This window comes from Neltuma alba, unplaced genomic scaffold (genome assembly GCF_004799145.2).
Source record: "Neltuma alba isolate B1F8T4 unplaced genomic scaffold, ASM479914v2 tig00004646_pilon, whole genome shotgun sequence".
Lineage (NCBI taxonomy): Eukaryota > Viridiplantae > Streptophyta > Magnoliopsida > Fabales > Fabaceae > Neltuma > Neltuma alba.
Window position 1 is genome coordinate 101198 of NW_021633799.1, and position 23873 is coordinate 125070.

General features: G+C 33.4%; 2 long non-coding RNA genes across 2 annotated transcripts; one reads left to right on the forward strand and one right to left on the reverse strand.

The window, feature by feature from the left end:
* The first annotated feature begins 3320 nt into the window (after window positions 1–3320).
* On the forward strand, window positions 3321–22335 carry LOC114745377 (uncharacterized). The gene is made up of 3 exons (XR_003740200.1): window positions 3321–3332; window positions 6732–6736; window positions 22240–22335. It is a non-coding gene; the product is annotated as an uncharacterized LOC114745377 (long non-coding RNA).
* On the reverse strand, window positions 14993–15634 carry LOC114745376 (uncharacterized). Its single transcript, XR_003740199.1, has 3 exons — window positions 15618–15634; window positions 15403–15534; window positions 14993–15111 (listed from the first exon to the last, which is right to left on the reverse strand). It is a non-coding gene; the product is annotated as an uncharacterized LOC114745376 (long non-coding RNA).
* Window positions 22336–23873: the final 1538 nt, after the last annotated feature.

Genomic DNA, 23873 nt, shown 5'->3' on the forward strand with positions numbered 1-23873 from the left:
TGAACTTGATCTAAGAAGAAAATTGAACGCTAGCAAGTACAAAACACAATCAAACTTCCAGCATCAAACAGCCACTCTTGCACGACGTCGATCTAAGAATCTGGCAAACAAGCAGCTTATCGGCCAAGAAGATCATCATGCGGCGTTGAACAGAGATGGAGAAGGCATGCTCGCTGTAATTGTCACAAGAAATCTCCCGATATTGCAAGAACCCAAAATCTTGCTATCAACGCCGTCGTTTTGCTTCATCTAACATTGAAGCTAGCAAAACAGCATCTCTATGCCTTCACACCACGAGCTATGGACTTGGGCCTTCAGGATTCATAACTTGGCACTCTGGTACCATGAAAACCAGAAATTAACTACCTGAAAATATGATAACCCAGTCAAAGAGATATTGACTGGCAAGCCCATATATATATATAGAGTTGTCCAAGTACATACAAGAAGTGGACCAGACGGTGGCCCAATCATGACTAGGCCCATATACATTCTAACACTTCTTACCAAATTGAATGGTAAAGTATTACCATAAATGCATTTACAAATATCTTGAATTACTAACTCTATATCTTTTAACATCTCATTCATTGTTTTCTGTTTGATAGTTTTTGATGTCCCTTCCTTCCCCTTAGCATCTTGAGTAGTTGTTTCTTCAAATATTTCAACACTAGTAGCATCTTTATTTTTTTTCTTCTCTATTTTCTAGCATTTTAACAAACAACTTTTTAACTTCATTAGGAACACTTGTACATGGACTCACATTCTCTCTAGTTCCAGCCAAATGATGTTTCATCTCGGCTACCTCATCCTAACATTGATGTGAACAGTATTTGCATTTAACCATAAGTCTATGGGAAGGGATACTTTCATGATGTTTCCATGTATCGTCAGCTTCCTTTTTTTTCTTATTCTGATTCTGACTCTTTTTTTCCCACCAATATAATATCCAATAAAAAAATAGGGGGAAAAATACTAAACAAGAGTAGAAGAGAAAAGAAAGAACCAGCAAAAGAGAAGACTTCAATATTCAAACTTGAAAGCTTCCAAATTTCAGCCAAATGGAATCGACAGTAAGAGAAAAAAAGAAGCAACTGGCGTGGGCGACAAGATAGAGAGTAAAACGTGAAAAGAAGAGCAGGGGAATAAAAAAAAAGTGTTCGGCAGTTACCTCCCTTATATAATCGAAGAAAAAAAAGGAAAAAATTCAAAAAAAAAAAACTAGGTGTTTCCTTGTGTTGGGTCACGTACAGGTCCGGGTTGGATCTACACGACTTGACATTGCCCAAAATAGCGCGATGCACCGGCATCACATGATTCTGGTATGAATCACGTGATTTAGGGCATGATTCAGTGGCCCTTAAGATAAACTCGGAGATTCGTATCTCCCAGTGTATATTCTGTAATGAATCGTGCAATTCGTATCCCAAATCGCTCGATTCTAATAACACTGCACTATACTCGTCTATTATAACAGAATATGTGTGCATATTCGTCTGTTTTGCCATAACAGACGAGTATAGTGCTTTTTTTTTCCTTTTGTTTTGAAAAAAAAACAAAAATGACTTTATTTGTAGTAGTGATTTTTTTAATAAAAAATTTGCTAAAATTTGTTACTCTCAATGTCCCTCTTAGTTCTTATTAAATTATTTTTAATAAAATTTCTATAAAATTTGTTGCTCCTGAGCCTCGATATTCTCTTCATGAATAGTAATAACTTCATTTTGGAGGTCCATGCGATATGATGACGTGATCCCATGGTTTGAGGTGACGCTTATTAAAATACTACCACATGAGCATGAACACAAATAATTAAAAAAATTACAAATGGAAAAATATAGATAAGAAATTAATTCATTCAATTTCATCCAAAATTTTCAATTGTTTTTTAAATAAATAAATAAACGAAAAGAAAAAGAAAAGAATTGGTGATTTTTATCAATGTCTCTGATCATAATTAAGAGTTGGTTAACTAAATGTTCTATAAAAAACTGGAAGGAAAAAACCGGCTTGGACTGACCGGTTCAATCGGAAAACTGGTGAACCGATCTGCAGTCCGATCTGATTTAATAGTTGGACCAAGGACCAATCAAACAAGTAAAAAACTGGTTCAATTGGTGATAATCGGTATAGAACTGGGTAATCCTGATTGGCTGGGTTAGCTAGTTCTTTTTGTTTTTTTGTTTTTGATATATGGGGCTAGAAAAGGGAAGAAGGGAGGAAAATGGAAGGGGTCCAGCGTATAAATGATGGAAAAGAGGAGGAAGATAAAACATACACTAAGAAAAAAAAAAGTAGAAATAAGAACAAAATCAAGAATTAGAGAAACATGAGTGAAAAAATTGAATGTCTTACTTATCTATCATATTAATGGCACCTCTGGTTGTTTCTTCCGGTCTAGTTATGTTTACCTTTGGTCCAGTGTGAGAGAGAGAGAGATGCCTAAGAGCAGAAGAATATGAGAAGCGAAGAAGAAGCCATTTGTTAATTAAAAACGTAAGTTCCTGAGGCTTCATATAGGGAGATGGAAAGTCAAAAAGTTTCACTCTGCATCTGCTTCATGTCCGCACCAAGCCCGATCACCGATGCATGGCCTATAATATGCCTAAGGCATCAAGAAACTTTAACTTGAATTATTAATTTTTAAATGAATTCAATTAATATGTTGTTTATTTAAATATTATTTTTTATGATTAAATTATATTATTTTAATTGTAACTAGTTTAATATCCAGTCCAATTTTTTGAATCTTGCTATTTATTATTTATGAATTTTGTTTTATTTTAATATTATGAATTAAATTATAATATTTTAATATGATCAGTCCGATCCCGGTCTGACCCCTGATTTGACCAATGACCTTTAACTCACTGTTTCAACCGATTTAGTCTCCAGTCCGATTTTTTGTTTTTTGAAAACCATGAACACTATTGAAGATTAAGAATCACTTTTAAATGAACAGAGTAACGGGTGAGAGACAAAGGTAATAAGCCAACAAGAAGAACACATATTGCTGCTAACCAGTATTGAGCTTTAATTTCTTCTCCGAATCATGCAAGAAAATCTCAGTACACCTCCCAGCAGCCAGAAAGTGGCAGCAAGCAATCTCGCTCGCTCTCTGTCACTTCCAGTACAGATACAATTTTAATTTAATACAGTTTAAGGAAAATCTGTGTGAATAATTAAGACCTTATTCACAGCAAGTCTCTCTTTTTCACTCAACGGTAATACAATTTTAAAACGAGTGGTTGAAATGATATGACGATGCTTTGTCAAACTAACAAAGAAAAATCATTAAAAAAAAAGCCAAAAATTATTAATTCTTTAATCAAGTTAGATAATAATATTTTATTTAGTATTGACCACACTGAATTTGTAAATAAAAATAAATTTTTATTGACACTCCTTATCTCATATTTAATAATTTTTAACTTTTTTTTGGGGTCATTTTTTCCGAGAACAAATTAAAGAAATCACATACTATGAATTTTGACATGTTTCTGAGGATGATATGTAATATAATATAAAACCCAGCAGTAATATATGGCCACATGAGAGAATCCTTATTTACTATCAGTAGGGCCCTACTAGTGCAAGGTGATTACCAAATTACTTTTCTTTTTCACTATATTGTCTTTACATAATTTTCCTTAAAATTCTCTGCTGTTATCTTTTCTTAATTTTTTTTAAGAAAAATACTCTAACCACCCTCTTATTATATTTTAATTATACAGACCTCTTTTTTATTTTAAAAACATATATCTAGGCTCAAACTACTGATACTGTTAAGAATATTCTAAAAAGATTTTAAAAATATATTTTTAAATTTAATTTTATATTAAAATAAATTTTATTTACTAATTTATCCTTAATAAATCCCTAATTTACTTGCCAATTTGCAAACTTTTTTGGGGGGGGGGGGGAGCAAGCCGCAAGAACCGCCATGGACGGGCATGGAGAAGACAAATGAAGCCATATGGAGAATCACCAAGACAACAAGAGCATGAAACTTACGAAGAATCCGTTTGTCTTTTCTTTCAAATCCATTAAACAGAGTAATTGACATATCCAATTATTTTTTCCTTCTGGAAAACAAAGCTCTTTGTTTGTCGTGTCAGCGTGATTATATAAATAATACCAATAAAATTGAGTTTAGCAGAAGGGACTAGTTTCTCATAATGTGAAGAATCAATATTCGAATTCCCGCTAAGAGAGGTACCCACATTTAGTAGTTGACAGTACCTTAAATAGGATTGCTTCCAATAGAAAGATACTTATACTTTAACAAAAAAAAAGTTTAATAATATCCTTTTAAAAACTTTCTCTTTGATCATGATTAATGGTTTAAAGTTATGATGACTTCCTCTGATACCCACGTATTAACCACTTAAGAAACTAAAATAAATATGATAAAAAATTAAAATTATATATAAAATTTTATAGTATAACAAAAATCAATAAATTTTATAATATATTAGAAAATTTGAAAATATAAGCATGCATTAAAATTATTGTTTTGTTGTATAACTTTTTATTGAATGATTCTTGAGTTAAATAGGGTCATTTTGGTAAAACAAAAGTTAAAAAGTTAAATTTAATGATTAATTAACAGTTTGAATGGGTGAAAATAGAATTTTAAATATGTAAGGAAGATTTGTATAACATATATTTTAATTTCAAGATAGATTTATATGGGTTTTCAAATATGCCTTCATGTCTTCATCAGTATCTTTATTTCTCCCTTTGGTTCATTTGACATTGAATCTCGTGAGAAAAGGTATGCAAATAACTTTGGTATTAGAAATGTCAATAGCCGTTCGTCTTAAACATCATTATAGCTTCTTTTCCTTTTAGTTTATTGGAATTTTGATAAAAGTATACAAATAATTTTGATATTATATTTTGATTTTAGTATTGAGTTTATGAATTTATTTCATTTACACATAAATTAGTTAATTAATTCATATTAACGATGAAAGAATAACGAGCTTGACTTACTGCTGCACCCACTAGCTTTCTCACTATTTCAGCCACAATAGAGACGCCAACTTCCGCCATTTTGAGCTAATCAACCCAATGAAGGTTTAGTATCTGAAATGAAACATTTTTCAGTTTATTAACATCATTCCCATGTGTGTTTGAAAGAGAAGAAATCGCAATTCATGTAAATATATTATGAGTTAAAAAGTTAATTTCATCACAATATTTTAAAATCTTCTCAGGTTGCTGGAATTTAGAAAGAAGAAAGAGTGCATACCGTTCAATTTGTAGCAAGATAACTTGAGATGCTCATAATTTCTCAGAAATTTCGATCTTCTTGTAACCCATAAACACAAACCCAACTTTTAGTTCTTCTTCTTTTCCTTTCTTATTTGGCAATGGCAATGACTAATTCCTCATCACAATTTCAATTTCTAACATTGACATTTCAGAGGTCCCCGCTCTCCCAGCTCTAGTCCACATCAAACTCTACGTTTACTTGCTGTGGAAATTACAGTTTCAGATTCAAGATGAAGTTGACATTAATAAATAAAAACTTTAGATAATTGGAAAATGCGGTGGACATTTTTGCCTGTAAGATTTTTTTGAATCATATTTTTTAATTTGTTCCATTTCATATTACGAACAAACCATGATTTTGTTTGAATCTTCCGAAGAAGATGAAAAAGAATCTAGAAATAAGACTAGTCTTAGTCTCTTTTTTTTTTTTTTTTTTTTTGCGACCCTGAAGACTAGTTGAACGTCATATCATTTTCCCTCTATTAATAATGCAGATGGTGGGGTTGGGACTGGTCATAGCCTTTCGCCCTTTCGTCCATTATCCCTTATTTTCCGTTTAGTTTTTTGGAATTTTGATGAAATTATATAAAGACCTTGATAGTATATTTTGATTTTCAAGTACTGAGTTTATAAATTTATTTCACGCATATGTAAGAAAAAATTGCAAAAAAGTCCCACTTAAAAGAATTAAATACAAAAAGATCCTTTAAAATTATCAAATTATTCTGAAGTCTCAAGAGAAGAAATTCCATTTGTTTAATTACCAAATTGTCCTTATTCTTTTTTTACGTATGCATTGACAGCTGAAAGTGCAATCATTAATAATTTAAAGTGTAATGATTAATAACTCTTACGACAGATATTGACAATTCATACATTATATTTTTGTGATGCACTGAAAAAATATGTTGTTAATACCTACCGTGATAGTTGTTAATTGTTACACCTTAAGTTGCTAACGAATGTTATTTCAGTTGTCAATATATACTTTAGAAAAAGATAATTTGGTAATTAAACAAATAAAATCTCTTTCCTTAGAATTTCAGAATAATTTGATAATTTTAATGGATCTTTCTATATTTAATTCTCTTAAGTATGACCTTACTGCAATTTTCCCTATATGTAACTTAAATAATTAGTTCATTTTCATGGTGAGATTTATTCCTATTCTTAGCTCACTCCACTCACTTCCATCAATTTTTTCACAAGTGTTTGCGTAATGATCTTGATATGAACACACCTCAAAATAAGCAATAGAACAGAGAAAATTGAAAGGAAGAATCAGATATTGAAGCTAAACTGAAACTTCATATCGAAGTGCCTATAACAGCTACATATATATATATATATATATATATATGTTAACGTATATATATGTGAGGTGAGATTCCTGTGGTATAGGCAATATAATACGATTCTGGTCCAGAGAATAACAGTAACATAAAATTCAGAAGAGGTAGAAGAAGGCGACAGAAAAAGGCAGAGAAGGATTAGGCAACAACTTTTTCTATGACCCTACTCAATCCATGGCCTCTCTACATATCCTCTAAAGGCTCTGTTCCTTCCTACCCCTTCTGGCTCAAAACTTCTTAGTCAATCATATGCAAAATTTGGTCCATTACAATATCATTATAGATTGAAGAACCGATGGATTATAAGGATCAAACCATAGGATTCAATTTTTATAGAAATTTTTTTTGGAAATATACAAACATTTCTTGCATAATCATTAATTACCACTTGAGCTTCTAAACATGGAATATTATGCAATCCAAGTATTTTGCTTGAGAATTTACTTCAAGTAGATAGCTTATTAAATAAGCTATTAACTGGATTACAGAACACATATTCCATAAGTTGCTGTACCACAAATAAATAGTCCAACGATTATATAAAGGCATCTCAAACTTCATTTGAATTTTCTAAGTAAGCAAAAGAAGCTTTAAGAGATAACAGTTCAGTATCACAATTTATTGTCTCTTAGCCAAGCTATGAAAAGAAGCAGGATTGGTGATAGCAATCTCACAGTGCAGGCAGCAAGGGTCCCAGGCCAGCACTACCCCTGAGATTTTTTTTTTCAAAAATGTAAATCCAAATAAATTAGAAAATAGAATGACGTTCGAACACTAATTGAAAGAACAACGAAGAATATAATCTCAAGTCCTTCTGTTCTATAATGCATTTTGATAATTCATAGAAACAAAGACCACCATAATTTCAGAGACTTGAGTCTTTCTAGGCATCGTAGAATATTGTTTACTACAAGGAGTAACTTCGACCATTACAGAATTGATTTTTTACCAGAACTTTTTTCATTTTCAAGAATCAAAACGTTAAGCTTCATCGTATCTTCAAAAAAAAAAAAATCATTGGTTTCATCTATAGGGGCCTCAAACTTTGTTGAGATGAAAAGCAACTCAAGTTCAGGACACTGTACTCTAGCTTATGTGAAAGTTTTTCCATTTTAGTGATCCATAACCATCTCACTGTATCCCTTGTGATCATATCCTCTTAAAATGCATTTTGACTCCTCATAAATTCTAGAAAAGATTGAGAGCTTTAATCAATTTCTCCAATATTTGTGGGTTAACTAAATGATCTATAGAAAAGATCAAGAATCATAATATATATATATATATACACACACACACACATACACAAGATCATACCTAAATGGATATACAGTAAAAGAGTCATAGACTAAGAAACGCGACGACAAAGCCAGACCACATACTAATCTATGTATGGAGCTTTAATTTCGATCTTCTCCAAACGAAGCCACCACATTAAACCTGAGTACACCCAGAAGCCAGAAAGAAGCAGTGATTTCTCTCTCGCACTTTCAGTACACAGACTTGACTAAGGGTGTGTTTGGGTGACACCCCAAACCATGGTTTGGGGAATAATCTACCCAAACACCCCCTTCAAAAATCAAAACCATGGTTTTGGATCAAAACCATGGTTTTGACTCTAAAACCATGGTTTTGGAAAAAGCAAAATTTTTTTGCTTTTGGAGAAAGAAGGGAGAGTGTGAGGGCCTATATGATATGTATCTTGTTATTTTTTTTATAAACATATTTTTTATAAATATATTTAATCTTATATTTTATAAATATATATACACATTAATTATTTATTAATTATATTATCTTATGTATTATTAATTATGTTGGTAAAAAACATATTATTAACAATTTTATTCCTTCAAATTAAAATATATCATAAAATCTATTTTTTCTATAATTATCATATTAACTTATGTATTTTTTTTAGTAATTTGTATATATAAAAAGTGCTTCTGATAACAACTATCCAAACACTCTCACTTTTCAGAATCACTTTTTTACAAAATATATTCTTCACAGAATCTATTTTCCCCAGAATCTATTCTCCAAAATCACTTTTCCAAACCACGATTTGGTTTCATCCAAACACACCCTAAGTGAGACCTTATTCTTGCCAAGTCTCTCTTTTCCACTCGAGGGCCTTCAAAGTCATGCTTTTATTAATTTAATGCAAACAGATCCAAACACATTATAAAATTTTAAGAGAATGGATAAAGCCTGTCGTAATACACTTTCGCTTGTTTCAGAGGATGTTATATGATATAAAACCCTGCAATCATATATTGCCACATGAAAGAATCTTCTCTTTATCAGTAGCGCCCTAGGATCAATGTAATTATACTCATTACCAAATTACTGTTTTTTTAATGTCTTACTGAGATACTGTTTGCTACGAGGGAAATGAAGGGAAGGAGAGGGGAAAATTTTTTTAATGAGCTCTATCTAAAAAATTGAAAAATTGGGGTTTTAAAAATTTTAATGAAGAGAAAAAGTAATATAAAAGAATAATAAAAATTAATTAAAAACTTTTAACTTCACTTTTTAAATTATTTTTAAATCGAGCTCACTAAAAAAATTTTTCTCTCCTCCCCTCCTCTCATTTTCCTTCATACCAAATGGATCATAACAGAGTGTTTGAAGGCTCTCTTGATAAATTTTAACGTCTTCCAAAGGATAATATATAATACAAAACCCAGCAGTAACATATGGCCACCTGAAAGAATCATTATTATAGGTAGGGCCCTAACAGTGCAGAGTGATTGCCAAATTATATTTTTTATAATATTGTCTTTCCATAATTTTCCTTAAAAGTCACTGCTATTATATATCTTTTCTGAACTTTTTATATTTAGTTTTGGGATTAATATAATTTTTGGTCCTTTAAAGTTATCTTTATTTTGGTTTTGGTTCCTTAAATTTCTTTTCATTTGAAACATATGTCCTTATAATCCAATAAAAATCTGGATCATTTTACCTCTCGAGAGACTAAAACCAATAATTTGAAACTTGAGGAACTAAAACTAAAATTAGAATAAACTTGAAGGATCAAAAATTATGCAAACTCTTAGTTGTATATGAGTGGTGTTTCCCGCCTTATTCCTTCCCTCATTCTCAATTCTTCATGGCCCACCCACACCTTCTCCTTGTCCACCATTATCTTAATCTATAGCTTCTTTAATTTGTTTTTTCTTGGCCTTTTTTGTTAATGCTCTGAAATAACTGCGTGTAATATTTTTCCAAAATCAACAGTATATATGTACTCGTTCTTAGCCCCTTGTAGGCCCAATTTTTTTCCCCCAGAAAAAGAAAAGGAATCAACAGTGTGTCAATTCACCACCACAATCATCCTCCATATATTGAAGTAAACTGATGAGATCAACATCTTTCAGGTTTTGGATATCTGAAATCAAAGTTGCCTTCATGTCTTCATCAGTATCTTTATTACTCCCTTTGCTTCATTTGACACTGAATCTCATAAGATAAAAAACATATTTTGAACAATGCATTGGCCTCTAACCTTTGACAAAAAAGGTACTTCACAAGTTTATAAGGCCAAGTTGGTTTGAAAGCCTCTGACCTTTAGGTTTTATTTAATAATAGAAGGAAAGAGAGACAGAGCTTTTCAAAGTGATTTCTAATTCTCTAGTTATCAGATACACATGCATTTATGATTTAAAATCCTATATACTACTTCTGGTCCTTAATATAAGACCCAATTAACTAATTTAAGAAAATTAAGAAAGCTACTAAATTACTTTAAACTATTTATATTTATTGTGTTTTTCAAATTAATTCGTCTCACTTATAAATTGATATGTAGTCTAATGATCCGCAAAAATATTTTAAAGAGACCATGTAATATATCCTATAATTAAATAATTTAATAATTTTATTAATCTCTCCAAATTAGTTAACAAGATCTTATATATTAAGTATCGGAGGTATTAGTTAGCAAGGAAACTTTCCCACTTCGCAAATTTCATGATTTTCCTCCCTTGTAATCCAATTCTGTTTTAGTTAAGAATTAAACTCCGATATAGGAATTCAAGTTGAATATTTGAAAACATAACACCAGCTGAGAATGCTCATTACTATTAATCACCCAAATTTTATATCTGGATACTTGCACGGCCTCTCATAAGTGCGTATTAATCCAAGGAAACAATAAGAGAAATTAGCTTACACAGGGAAATGCTTCAGGCAGAGAAGTAACTGATGTGCCGAAGGGTGAGTTTGCCAATTCCAACTTTTTGAACACACTGCCCAGCAACAAAAAGATACATAAATTTGAGCTCTCAAGGTTTAGAATCAGATGACATAGTTTTTTACATTTTTTTTCTCTGATGTGTTTCTTTCTTGGACCCCCTTGATCTTCTGTCTTTGCAGCACTCTGCATAGTAGAGAAAAGTGAGAGCAAGTTATAATCTACAGCATCATGCATGATCACATCAGTTGATGTAGTAACTAATTTAGCATTCTCTGATACGTAGAACCTTCAAAAAGTATTTAAGTTTGCAGAACATATTTGATTTCCTGGTAGGTCCAAAAGTAATGTATATTCCAACTTTGGAATCACATTGACATTCTCCGCCTTTCCTTCTTCATCATCTCCATTAATTTCAAACACCTGCTCTAGTTTATTATCAAGAAACTTAGCTTGCAATCTTGTTCTGAATTTTTCTTGCATCCATGGCATTGGACAGGAACACAAAGACTAGTTCATCAGGAAACTGCTCTGTTATTTAAATTCCAGACTTCTTTACCGCTTTTGCCATTAGAGAGTATGCTCCATACAACCATTTCTCAACTTTCTTTGCATCTTTGGCCCGATCTACAGAAAATTGTGATTGCAAGTTCTTTTTCTGTTTAAACCCCTAACGTAGTTGTTGATATCGAAAGGATAACAAGCTTCAAGTATTACTTCATCTGCTAACCTGTTCAGGACAGCAGTTGCAACAGACACTGAAAGCACATTTAATATAACCAAAACAATGTTTGAAATGTAATTTGAAAAATAAAAATAATCAGTTCACATTATGCTACAGGTAATGAAAACTTAACATGTTAAAATCAATGAGGTACGTATGATAACTCATTTAATTTCAAAATATTCCCATAAGAAGAATATGGCAAGCTATATACCTAGATATATACGGCACACACGTGCTTGCTTTGCCCTTAATTTCAAGAGCTTATTTACTGTTTTAATTCACTTTAAATTCACACACACACACATTTTGTTAATGTTGCACTATGTATTTTACTGTACCCACGTAACAGACAACATGTAAAATAAAATTATGGAAAATTAACACAGAAAAATTGTAAAAATATTAATACACTTCAAAATAGTTCCATGCTGGTATGCCATGGATGCATGGAGGCTATCTGAAGAAAAACAATTCTAAGCTTGACCTTGATTTGAAGGATCTGTTAATTCAAGTTTCCAATTTGATTGTTTAGCTCTGCCTTCTGATTCAATTGATCCCTGTGAACTTCCCAAATTTTTGGATGATCAGGTTCCACAATTGAGACAGCAACACAATATCAAATGAGGAAAGGTTAAGGAGCCAGCTTTATGGGATGGATGACTTTAGACCTCTGGTGTTGAATGTAATGCATTTACAATAATATTATCTTGAATCTGATCATTGAAAGGGAGGATGTTAGGGGGATAGCTGAAAAAATAAAAATAAAAAATTCAACTTGCATTTGAATATTAGAGGGTTAGCTAAACAAAAAAACTCAGATAATAATTTGTTGTTAACAAGAAGTATGCCAACGTTCAAATGGCATTCCAAACATAAGCATTTTAAATTTCTTATAACATGGTAATTTTCTGGTTCTAAATATAAGACCCATTTTGTAATTACACTACACAATTAGTCTTATATTAAGGATCGGAGGAGTATATAATATAATCTTATTGTATTTTCAAACATGCCCTCATTATCAGATCCCGCAGCTGAGTTATTTTCCTGCTCCAGTTTCACCCGACTCCAATAGCCCAATATCAAAAATTTGTTGCCCACCAAATAAATCTCAATCAAAAGCCTGACATGAAGAATACAAATATGATAATCACCAAATCTTAATCTTGAATAAAATTAAAATTTAACCCACATTTCAGGAAAGAGATAAAGGAATGAACAAGAATTACCAGGAAAAAAACAGAAAAACAGAAAGAATTGCAAGTTCCAAGATTTGTTCACATAATACCTAAATCACACAACAAAGGAAAGAAAAGACCAAAGACAAATTTGTGATTCACAACATGAATTTCCCTGGATGGTAACCTGATGAAGACAGGCAAGTCTGATCGTGAAAAATGAGCAAAGCAGAGGTTCATGAGGATCCCAAGAGATTAGTAGGAAAACTAAGTACTTAAGTAAACTTCCATGAACTATACAAGAAGAGAAGAGACATCAGTCTCTATCTCCAGTTCTACTAATAAAATCATTAAACACTACCTTGTCCTCTTTCTAAAAACCATGAGCTAAAGTCAAATCCCGGTAGAACTTTAAAAAGGATCACTCTCTTTGGAAAATATCACCATACCTTTTATCAGAAATTATAATACTACCTCCGGTCCTAATTATGATAGATTCTCCAACATTTTCTCTTAGCCAAACTATGCAAAGAAACAGAATTGGTAGCAAGGGTGTCGGGCTATTCCTAACCCTCCCTCTTCCATACCATATCAGAGAACCCAAAATAATACTCCTTCTGTTCGTAATGTAAGATTTAATTAACTAATTTGAGTATGTTAAGGATGTTAGTTAAATTAGTTAATATGATATATTTTTTCTAAAACACCCTAAGCATCTTTCTTAATTTCATTCCTTTCTCTACTATTTGATTATTGTTGGGGAGGGTTCACTTGAGAAAAAATTGATAAATATGTAGAATAAGTTTTACATATAGGACTAATATTAACTTTCTAGTTAGGTCCTAGATTAAGGACCAAAGGAGTAGATTTTTTTTTTAAAAAAAAATGTAAATCCAGATAAATTAAAAAATAGAATAAAGTATGAATACTAATTCAAAGAACAGAACAATGACGAATGTAGTCTCAGGTAATTCATAGAAACAACACCACTGTAATTTGAGAGAGTTAGTCTTCCTAGGTTTTGTAAAGAAGAAATGTCAATAAATGCTCATTTCTATGGGAACAGACAGTGGAGATTGTTTACCGTAGGGAGTAACTTTGACCATTGTAGAATTGATCGTTTATCAGAATCATTTTCATTTTCAAGAACCAAAACATTAAGCTTCTTCATACCTTCATAAAATTCATTGGTTACCTATACTGGGGTCTCGACCTTCACGGAGATGAAAAGAAACTTGAGTTTGGAAAACTCAAGCTTATGTGATCCATTAATATCTCATTGTATCCCCCATATGATTATCCGGATCAAATCACAGGATTCGCGACTCCCATGGAAATTTTTTTTTATTTTTTTGAAAAGAAACATACAGACATTTCTTGCACAACCATTAACTATCAAATGAGCTTCCAAGCACGGAATAAGATTCACCCAAGTAATTAACTTGTAAAATTTAGTTCAAGCCTTCAACGAGATAGCTCATTAAATAAGCTGTCAACTAAATTACAGAACATAGATTCCACAGAAAATAATAGTCCAACAATTGTATTAAAGCCTCTCAAACTTTATTTGGTCTTTCAAAGTAAGCAGAAGAAGAATCAAGAGAGATTTCTGCTAGCAATGTTCTGCTCAAACTGGCTGCCCAAGACTGACCATTTATGATCAGCCTGAAACAATTGTTGCCGAGCATTTCTTTGATCTTCCACCATCTCAGACTTCTTTGAACTCTTCTGTTTCTGCAATATACTTCCTCTTTTGCTCTTGAAGAGACAACATTTCAGCCTCACAATCTTTTCTCTGTTTCTCCAACATAGAGATCTGCTCCTTCAGCGTAGCTTCCGTCTCTTCAGCTTCATCCATAAACTTCTGGGTCTTGGACATTTTGGAAATAAGAGCAATAGCAGCCTCCTTTCGTTGAGTTAGCTCCTCATTGATCCTCATATCTCTTTCTTCAAGGTCTGCACAATGGCAAATGCTTGCTTGAAAGAAGACAAAATGATAGGAAAATCTTTATGCATAGATTTTATCATAGCCATAACTCCATGGGATATAGCTCCATCTTCCAAGGAGAGGCGCGACAAGAAGTTGAGGGCTGTTTGTAGGCGAAGACTACTGGCCTCTGAGGTTGCTATGTCCTTAAGAGGCATCTTCAAGCAGTCTTCCAAGTCAGCAAGGGCCTTTGCAACAAGCTCATATTTAGGGGCAGCAACAGGAGGAACAGATGATTCTGGTGATCTACGACCATAATCGTCCTCCATAGATTGAAGCATATTGATGAGATCATCAGCTTTCAAGTCTTGAGGATTTATCACAGGAATCACCTTCCCATCTTTTTCAACATCTGACTTCCTTGGGTTGAACTCGATTTGACTTTGAATCTAATAACAAAAAGTGGATTTGAAAAACAACACATGAGACTAAGCTTCAACAGCAATATTTTCCTTTCTACTAAGATATAAGCTGCATATACAAGTCTTTTTAACTCATTATCAAACCATGTATCATTTTAAAAGCAATATATATCAATCTTCTATTCGATCCTCATATCATTGCTAGCGATTCTGTGGCCACAAGATCGTGAATCATGACTATGTATAGGACTCAGACAGTTTTGCAAGTGCCAACAAAAGATATCATGTTTGGGCCAAGAAAAGTATTAGAAAGCTTACATGTGGAATTGTGTTTGTTGAGGAAGTAACTAAGGTTCCTGGCAGCAAGCTTGCTAATTTTGAATCAGTTGATGAGGTAGTTATCTTAGCTTTCTCAAACGATAGGGAACCTTCAAAGCTTCCTTTAACATCCTGTAGAGAAATAAATCATGACCTGTAAGGTTTATGTATTCAGTGTTTAAATTAGTTTGTAGAGAGTTGAATTTTATCCCTACATTTTCCCTTAATAGGGCTTCCTTTTGAGTACTCTGACCTTCCAGATCTCTAACACTCTACATAGCTCAAAAAGAAGAAAAAGATGAGAATAAGTTGCACCATATATATGAATCACGCATGCATTGCTTTGATTTGATGAGGAATTATTTTTTTTGAAATTTCAATTTTTGCAAGTGATTGTTGCTGGTCCTTCAAACCTGATTGATTGGTTGATATCATATTGACCACCTCCTTACATATAAAAATCATTGGACGTATAGTCAAAATCAAATAGGTTAGTCTTAACAAGGAACTTATTTGCAAATACTTTTATAGTCTAGAGACTTTTAGGACGCTTACAGTTTCATCATCAAGTGTTTAAGGGAAAGAGATATCTATAGGATTGCTTTTTGACGGCTTGCTAATCGATTGAGGAGGTAAAGATGAAGTTGGCATTGCTGCAGATATCTCTGAACTAGGCATTATTTAATTGGTACTCTAGGACACCATATCCAAAAAGGCATAGTTAACTAATGTTACTAGCAGAAGAAAGACAATATTAGTGCAAGATACAATATAGTAAGACAGTGAGGTTGACCTTAGTTGAGCTTTCCGGTTCTGAATGAGCTAATGAAGTAGATATCTGGACATATTCTGATGTAGTACACTCTTCAGCTCCTCCTTGAACATTCTACACCACATTTAAAGATAGTCAATATTGACTGAACCAATTGCTTAACAAGTCTCTCTTTCATGCACTTCAATCTTCTAACTCTTTCTTGTTTTGCATGAGTGAACAAATGCATTCTATATCATATATTATACATGATGATGTCTATCAAGCATGAGCGAGACCAAATCCAATAGATATAATGGATTTACTAGGTGTTCAAGTAAGAGATGGAAGACATATGCATACCTGTTTCAAGCTTGGTGAAGTAATAGATGTCAATCCTTGGTCATTCCTCTGGTCTCCAATTTCTTGACAACCGATTTGTTGGGTGGTTTTTGTGTCAGAGTCATTCGTGGGTTTGATAATATCTCTTAACCCCTCCCGTAAAAATTCATACTCGAAAGAACATCCTATCGTATCATCAATCCCAAAAATTATTTAAAATAACAATTGTATGCAAATAAATTCTATCTATTTAAAAAAAATATTTGAAGTATATAAAATATTAATGTTCATTATTATATTTAAATATACAAAGTACTTAATTTTACGAACTTGAAGAATGTGGCATACATAAAATATTATTGAACTACACCCACATATTAAGTTTAGAAAGATACTGAGGAGTAAGAATTCATCACGGATGGTTAGATATCTTGTCGGCAAAAAATGTGCAAGTAATATAAATGTGTATATGTGTATGCATATTGTAGTACCTTTGTTCAATTGGTCAAACAATTCCTGAGGAGTAACAGAGGAAGTAAAAGATAGTTTGGGACATTGTCGCACAACAACGTGCCTCACAGTTTGCAAGGCGGTGGATAGATTGACCGAAGTGAGTGAGGGGAGGTTCCAAAGCACAACATATTCCAATTCCAATGCTGAAGTGGCAACCTCATATACGTGTGTTGTGTCATGTTGTTTATCTCCAAATACTTGCTCAAGTGCAGGTGTATCTTCTATGTACACTGCCTTTAGATTTGGAATCACTCGGCATGCAGAGATCTTAGGGAATAAGCATTTCAACCTATGGCAATGTTTGATGCTTATTGAAACAAGTCTTGGGAAGACCGGTTTCGGAGAAGTCGACACATTTTGATCATCTTCTTCAATGATTTCCTCCAACTCATTACAGTTTGTAATGTAAAGTTGATTCAATTGTGGGAATTCTTTCAAGATGGATGAAGGGAATACTTCTTTCAAATTTCCACAATTCAATAGTTTTAACCACCAAAGATGTTGAAGGAGTAAAGAATTTTTGGGACCCCTCCATATATGCCTCAATTTGGGTAGATGACACAAATCAAGGTCATATAACCTTGAGTTTACTTGTTGTCTATTGATAGGATGCTTTTTGACATAAAAACCAACTTCTACTTTGCAAAACGCCCTTGAGAAAGCTGACCACTATGCAAAGTTTTCAAATGCTTCGCATTTGAAAGAGTTAGACAAGTCAAACTGGAGATGATTCCAACTTGACTTGGATTAGTTGCATGGCCTATCACGTATTCTATCCCATCTGAATCATGAACAGCAAGACGAGTCAACTCACTCATACTTCCTCCTATTATTTGACAGAGGTCAGGAATGATATTTTTCCAACTTCCAGGGATTCTTCTCAAAGAAAGTGTCTTTGCCCTTTTCATCATATCCTTGCTTGCTGCAATTGAAATACAATTCTCAAAATCTTCAATATATAAATTTCTTTCAACAAAAGAATTACGATGCGATGAAAGTGAATGTTCCAAAGAATCTTCATCATTACGACCAAAATGTATGCAATAGCTTTCCAGTGTTGGTATGGCAGTGCTAATTTTATCAAAAAATTTAGCACTATTTGATTTGGGTCTTCCCACTCTGTTCCACTATTACCACAAAAATATAATACTTCCAATTGTGAACATCTCCCCATTACTTCAAAAGGATTCCCTTGAATTTTGCACCCACGCAAATCTAGTAATCTCAATTCCTTCAGTTGTATGATGTACTCTGGAAATTCATTGAAAGAACAATTATGCAATGTAAGAGACTCAAGTCTTTTTAAGTTCCCTATCAAAGAGATATCACCTAGTTTGCAACTGTATAGCATTAGGCAACACAAGATATTTGCCATGGGGACCAAAACAGGCAATGGAAGAACTAGTAAATCTCTCTCAAAATAATTAGTATTTCTAAGAATCAAAACTCTAAGCTTCTCCATATCATTGAAAAAATCATTGGGTATAGTCACAGGAGACTTTGAATTTACGGAGACATAAAGAAACTTAAGTTCAGGACAATATAGCTTGTTGGGACATTTATCAACGTCTTCAAACCATAAATATCTTACTGTGTGGTCCTTCATTTCCATGTCCTGTTTTGATCGTCCCATAATCAACTTACTCTCCTTTTTTGCTATCCATAGGGCTACATCACGAACCAAGTCATGCATTTTGATGTGATGACTTCCAACTTCATCATGAACTTCTAGCAGAAAACAAGAATCTATAAGCTTCTTTATGGCTTTATTGATCACTTGAGTCCTTGCCCACTGACATGAGGAAATATCTCCAGCTAGACCAAGGCCTAGTCCAATTATGGTTAATTGATCAATATGAATTTTATAATCTTCTGGATACACGGAACAAAATAAGAAGAGTGACTTAGCCACCTCATTCCCTAAATGATCATAGCTTAATCGAATACATGCATAAGTGGGTTTTAAATCATCTTCAATATCTATCCAACTAGAATCTCTCAATGTTTTCCCTGCTACAACCCACTGATCATAAGGTTCATCCTTCAAAGAACTGGCTACTGCTGCAATTGCAATAGGTAAACCATCACATTTTTTTATAATTTTTTTTGCTATATCCTTCCATTTATCAAAGCAATCATCATACACCCCAGCGTGCTTCTTAAAAAGGGCCCATGAATCATTCCTGTTTAAACCCTCTAAGGGAATTTTTTTTTGGCAACCCATCAGTTTACATACACGTAAGTTGCGGGTGGTTATAAGAGTAGTGCAACCCATTTGATCATTATCAGTTGGAATCCCTATGTCCTCAAAATTCAGCTTCTCCCATACATCATCCAGAATAATCAAAAACCTTTCTCCACTACTCAATCGCATGGATAAGCGTCTAGCTCTCACTTTTGTCTCTTCCTCTTTTATTTCCAAGTTTAGTAGGCTGGCAATCTCGCTCTGAATTTTTTTCACATCAATGGTATTGGACACAAGCACATAGACTACTTTGTCAAAAAATTTCTCTGCTTCTTTGCCCACTTCTTTTACCAAAGTTGTTTTCCCAGACCCGCCCATGCCATACAATCCTATCATATGAACCTTATCATCCTTGATAGCCATCAAAAGATCCTCATAAACTACCTTTCTACTCTGAAACTCCACAAAATCTTGTGAACGAAAATAGTCCATGCCCACAGGTGTAGTACATCGAGAAAACGGTTTGAATTTATCTTGGACATTGTGATTTTTAATTTCATTTGTCTTCTTTTGAAGCTGCTTTGCCAGATTGTAATGACTGATCAAGTTCGGGCAGCGCGTAAGACAAGATATCTTGTTTCTTTTCTTGGTTTTCTCTTGCAGCTCCACCGCTTGTTCCATCAGAAAATCTGCTTTGTGTAACCACTTCTCAATTTTAGGATCAACCTTATGAGTATTCTTCCTCGCATCTTTAGCACGATCTAGAACCTGTTGTATTTTTGATTGCAGGTTCTCTTGTTCTGTTTCAAGCTCTTTGACATATTTGTTGATGCGGAAAGGATAACAAGCTTGAAGTATTGCTTCATCTACTAGCTTGGTTAGTATATTAGCCGTAACAGAAGCAACAACATCCATTGCCACTGAAACAACACAATAGAGCCCAGGTGTTATAATTTGAAGGCAGCATGAAGATAAATGATTGGTATATGACTTAATTAAACACAGAAGTATATAGAGCAACTCTAATTATGCACAAAATCAAAAAATTATTTTGAAAAAGCCTTACCTGTTATTTTGTGAGGAAATTCAGCAAAACATGAGTCTGAATGTGGTTCTTCTCCAATCTAACTGCAACTATGAAACAAGGGAAAAAGTGCAAGAACATAAGAAACAAGGCATGGTTGAATTCGTAAAATCCAAACACAATTTTACCCGTTTTTCTCAGAAATTTTCGATCTCCTTGTAACACATCAACCCAAACACTACTCTCAGTTCTTCTAACATTGACTTTAATTTCAGCACTAATGCACAGCAACTTCTACTTTTGTTTTTCTTACTTACGTTTACTTGCTGTAAAAATTACAACAGCTTAAGCTCTCACGTCAAGTTCCTTATTTATACTATGATCTTACAGTCACTTTACACTCATCCACAGCCTTCTTCAACATTCAATTTTCACACTCTCATGGTAATTAAAACACTGTACCAAGAATTTTCTATTTCTCCACCTATACATTTAGCTTCTAAATTTCTTGAAAACATTGAGAGATTTAATCAATAACTCCAATATTAGTGAGTTAGCTGAATGTTCTGTATAAAACTGTGAACACTAATCAAGATCAAGAATCATAATATATATACAAGATCATGCCTAAATGAATATACAGTAAAAGGGCCGTAGAATAAGAAATGCAACAACACAGCCAGACCACATACTAACCTATGTATTGAGCTTTAATTTCGATCTTCTCCAAATCAAGCAACCAAATTAAATCTCACTACACCCAGAAGCCAGAAAGTAACAATGATTTCTCTCTCACACACTTTCAGTACAGAGACTTGACTAAGTGAAACTTTATTCATACCAAGTCTTTCTTTTTTACTGTACAGCGACTTGACTAAGTGAAACCTTATTCATACCAAGTCTTTCTTTTCTACTCGAGGGTCTTCAAAGTCATGCTTTTATTATTAATTTAATACAAACAAATGCAAACACATACTATAAAATATTGACATAGTGGGTAAAGCCTGTCATAATACATTTTGCCATGTTTCAGAGGATTTTAAAACCCTGCAATTATATATCGCCACCCGAAAGAATCTTCTCTTTATCAGCAGGGCCCTAGGATCAATGTAGTTATAGTCTATGATTCTTTTGGTTTTCCCCGCCGTGGTGAGTCATGCATGGAGGAGCCCACATTTTGGAATCCCATGCACCGGTTTGGGATTTCTTCGTTACGGGGCGCTGATCAGGGTTTTGGGGATTTTCAAGGTACTTATTCGTTTTTTAACCCCTAAGATAACAAGAACAAAATAAGGTTTTTTTTTTTTAAAAAAAAAATTAGAATATAAGTTTTTGGCAAAAAGAAAATAGAAATATATATAATTTTCTCTCCTCTACTGTGCAAAAAATTAAAGTATATCTCTTGCACGCTATGGTTAAGGGGAACTTCTAACTAATTTTTTTAATCAATATATAAATATAAAATTTGAGAAAATTATTTTTTTTTTGAAGAAAATTCTAAAAAAAAATTAAAAATTACTAAATCCCAAATCTCTTACACATTAAGATTAAGGGAAACTTTCACGTTTTAATGAATTTAACTGCATGTGACATACAAACAACAACACATATCAGACTTGTTTTTTAATGAAAATTTTCCAAAAATTTATTACTCTCAATGTCGCTGTTAGTTCTTATTATATTATTTTTAATCAAAATATCTACTCCTCTGGTCCTGTTTATAAGTCACTTCCAACATATTTCACACAGACCAAAAAAAACTTTAAACTTCATTAATTCTCATTTAAAATTTAATAACTTTTCAATTTTATCCCTACTTAATATATATTATACCTCATGTAAATAAAGTCAACACAATAATAAATGAAGGGTAAAATTGTGGGAAAATTACTGTAGAGTCCCACAGAAGAGAATTTACTACTAAAAGGTCCCATGAAATCATAAAATGTATATGAGGTCCCAAGGGACTTTATGGCAAAAAATTTCAAACGTGCAATTACTTTCTTGCCCTTCTGATTAAAGAAAGAAACTGAAGCACACGATTGAGAGAAAAACTCCTATCGGTTGTCATCTTCATGAAATCCGCCGCCGTCTCGTTCGTGTCCATCCTTGTGTGCTCCGACAACTTCAATCTCCGGCGAGGTCTGTCAGTGTCTGCTCGGTACATTGTCGCTCGCTGCTCCGCACTCCTTCGGTCTCTGGTCCGCACTCAGTCGGTCTCTAGTTGGACGCCTCCAATCTCGTGCACGGTCCGTCGCTCGCTGGTTCGCACCCCACTACCAGCGAGCCTCGTGGGTTCCATCATCGATGACCTTCGCACCCCACCGCCGGCGAGCCTCTCTCTCTTGGTATATCATATTGATATTATCTATTACTGGTATATTTAGGTGAGACGCTTCTCAGTTTCAGAGCAACAGTTGGCTATTGTGTAAGTTGTATTATTTAAATTTCGAAGTAATGTTGGCTATTGTCAATTGTTGTGCATAAGTTGTTATTACAGTGATCGAAGGTTGTCATTAACGACCCCATGACCTATCCTGTTATGTAGGATGGAAGACTTGTGTAAGTTGTATTATTTAAATTTCGAAGTAATGTTGGCTATTGTCAATTGTTGTGCATAAGTTGTTATTATAGTGATCGAAGGTTGTCATTAACGACCCCATGACCTGTCCTGTTATGTAGGATGGAAGACTTGTGTAAGTTGTATAATTTAAATTTCGAAATAATGTTGGCTATTGTCAATTGTTGTGCATAAGTTGTTATTACAGTGATCGAAGGTTGTCATTAACGACCCCATGACCTGTCCTGTTATGTAGAATGGAAGATTTCTGTAAGTTGTATTATTTAAATTTTGAAGTAATGTTAGTTATTGTCAATTGTTGTGCATAAGTTGCAATTACCTAAGTGGAGTGATTCCAAATGAACTAGGAAACCTATCACAGCTCAGAAGTTCGTGAGTATAGTATTTTAATGTAGTTTCTGGTTCATTTCATCCAATTTATGTTGTTATAAGGATGGACAAATCTCATTCATTCATCATATTCCTGTATTTTCTAGGGTTATATCAAGTAACTCCCTCAGTGGGAATATACTATTCTTTATATGTTGTAATTGGTTGCTCTATATGTTGTCATTTACTATCTTGTATGTTGTCATTTACTACTCTATGTTGTCATTCACTAGTATGTACGCTGTCAACTGCTTATTTATATGTTGTGATTGGTTGGTGTGAAGGTTGTTATTGTCTTGTGTGCAGGTTGTCATTAGCCTCTGTTAGTTTGTCGCTTGCTTATGTATAGGTTGTAATTTCCTGCTGTTCTTGTTGTCATTCGGTTTAGCGTGGATTGTCATTGGCTGCTGTGTATGTTGTGAATGGCACAAATGTAGGTTGTGATTGTCTGATGTGTAGGTTGTGACTGTATGCTGTGCATGTTGGATGCTTGTAATCCCCTCAAGAAATCCATGACTTGAAGGTTGGATGCTTGTGGTGGCTTGTAACTTATCAGAACAACCTGCATGGTGATCAAGTGCTGTCTTTGCTACGAGGAAACTCCCAAAGCAAGAAGAAGAAATAAACGATGAGCATAGATTGTATTTAGTTTTTTTTATTTGACAGCTGAATGTAAAGTTCAGATTTTGTTTCTTTATTTGACCAT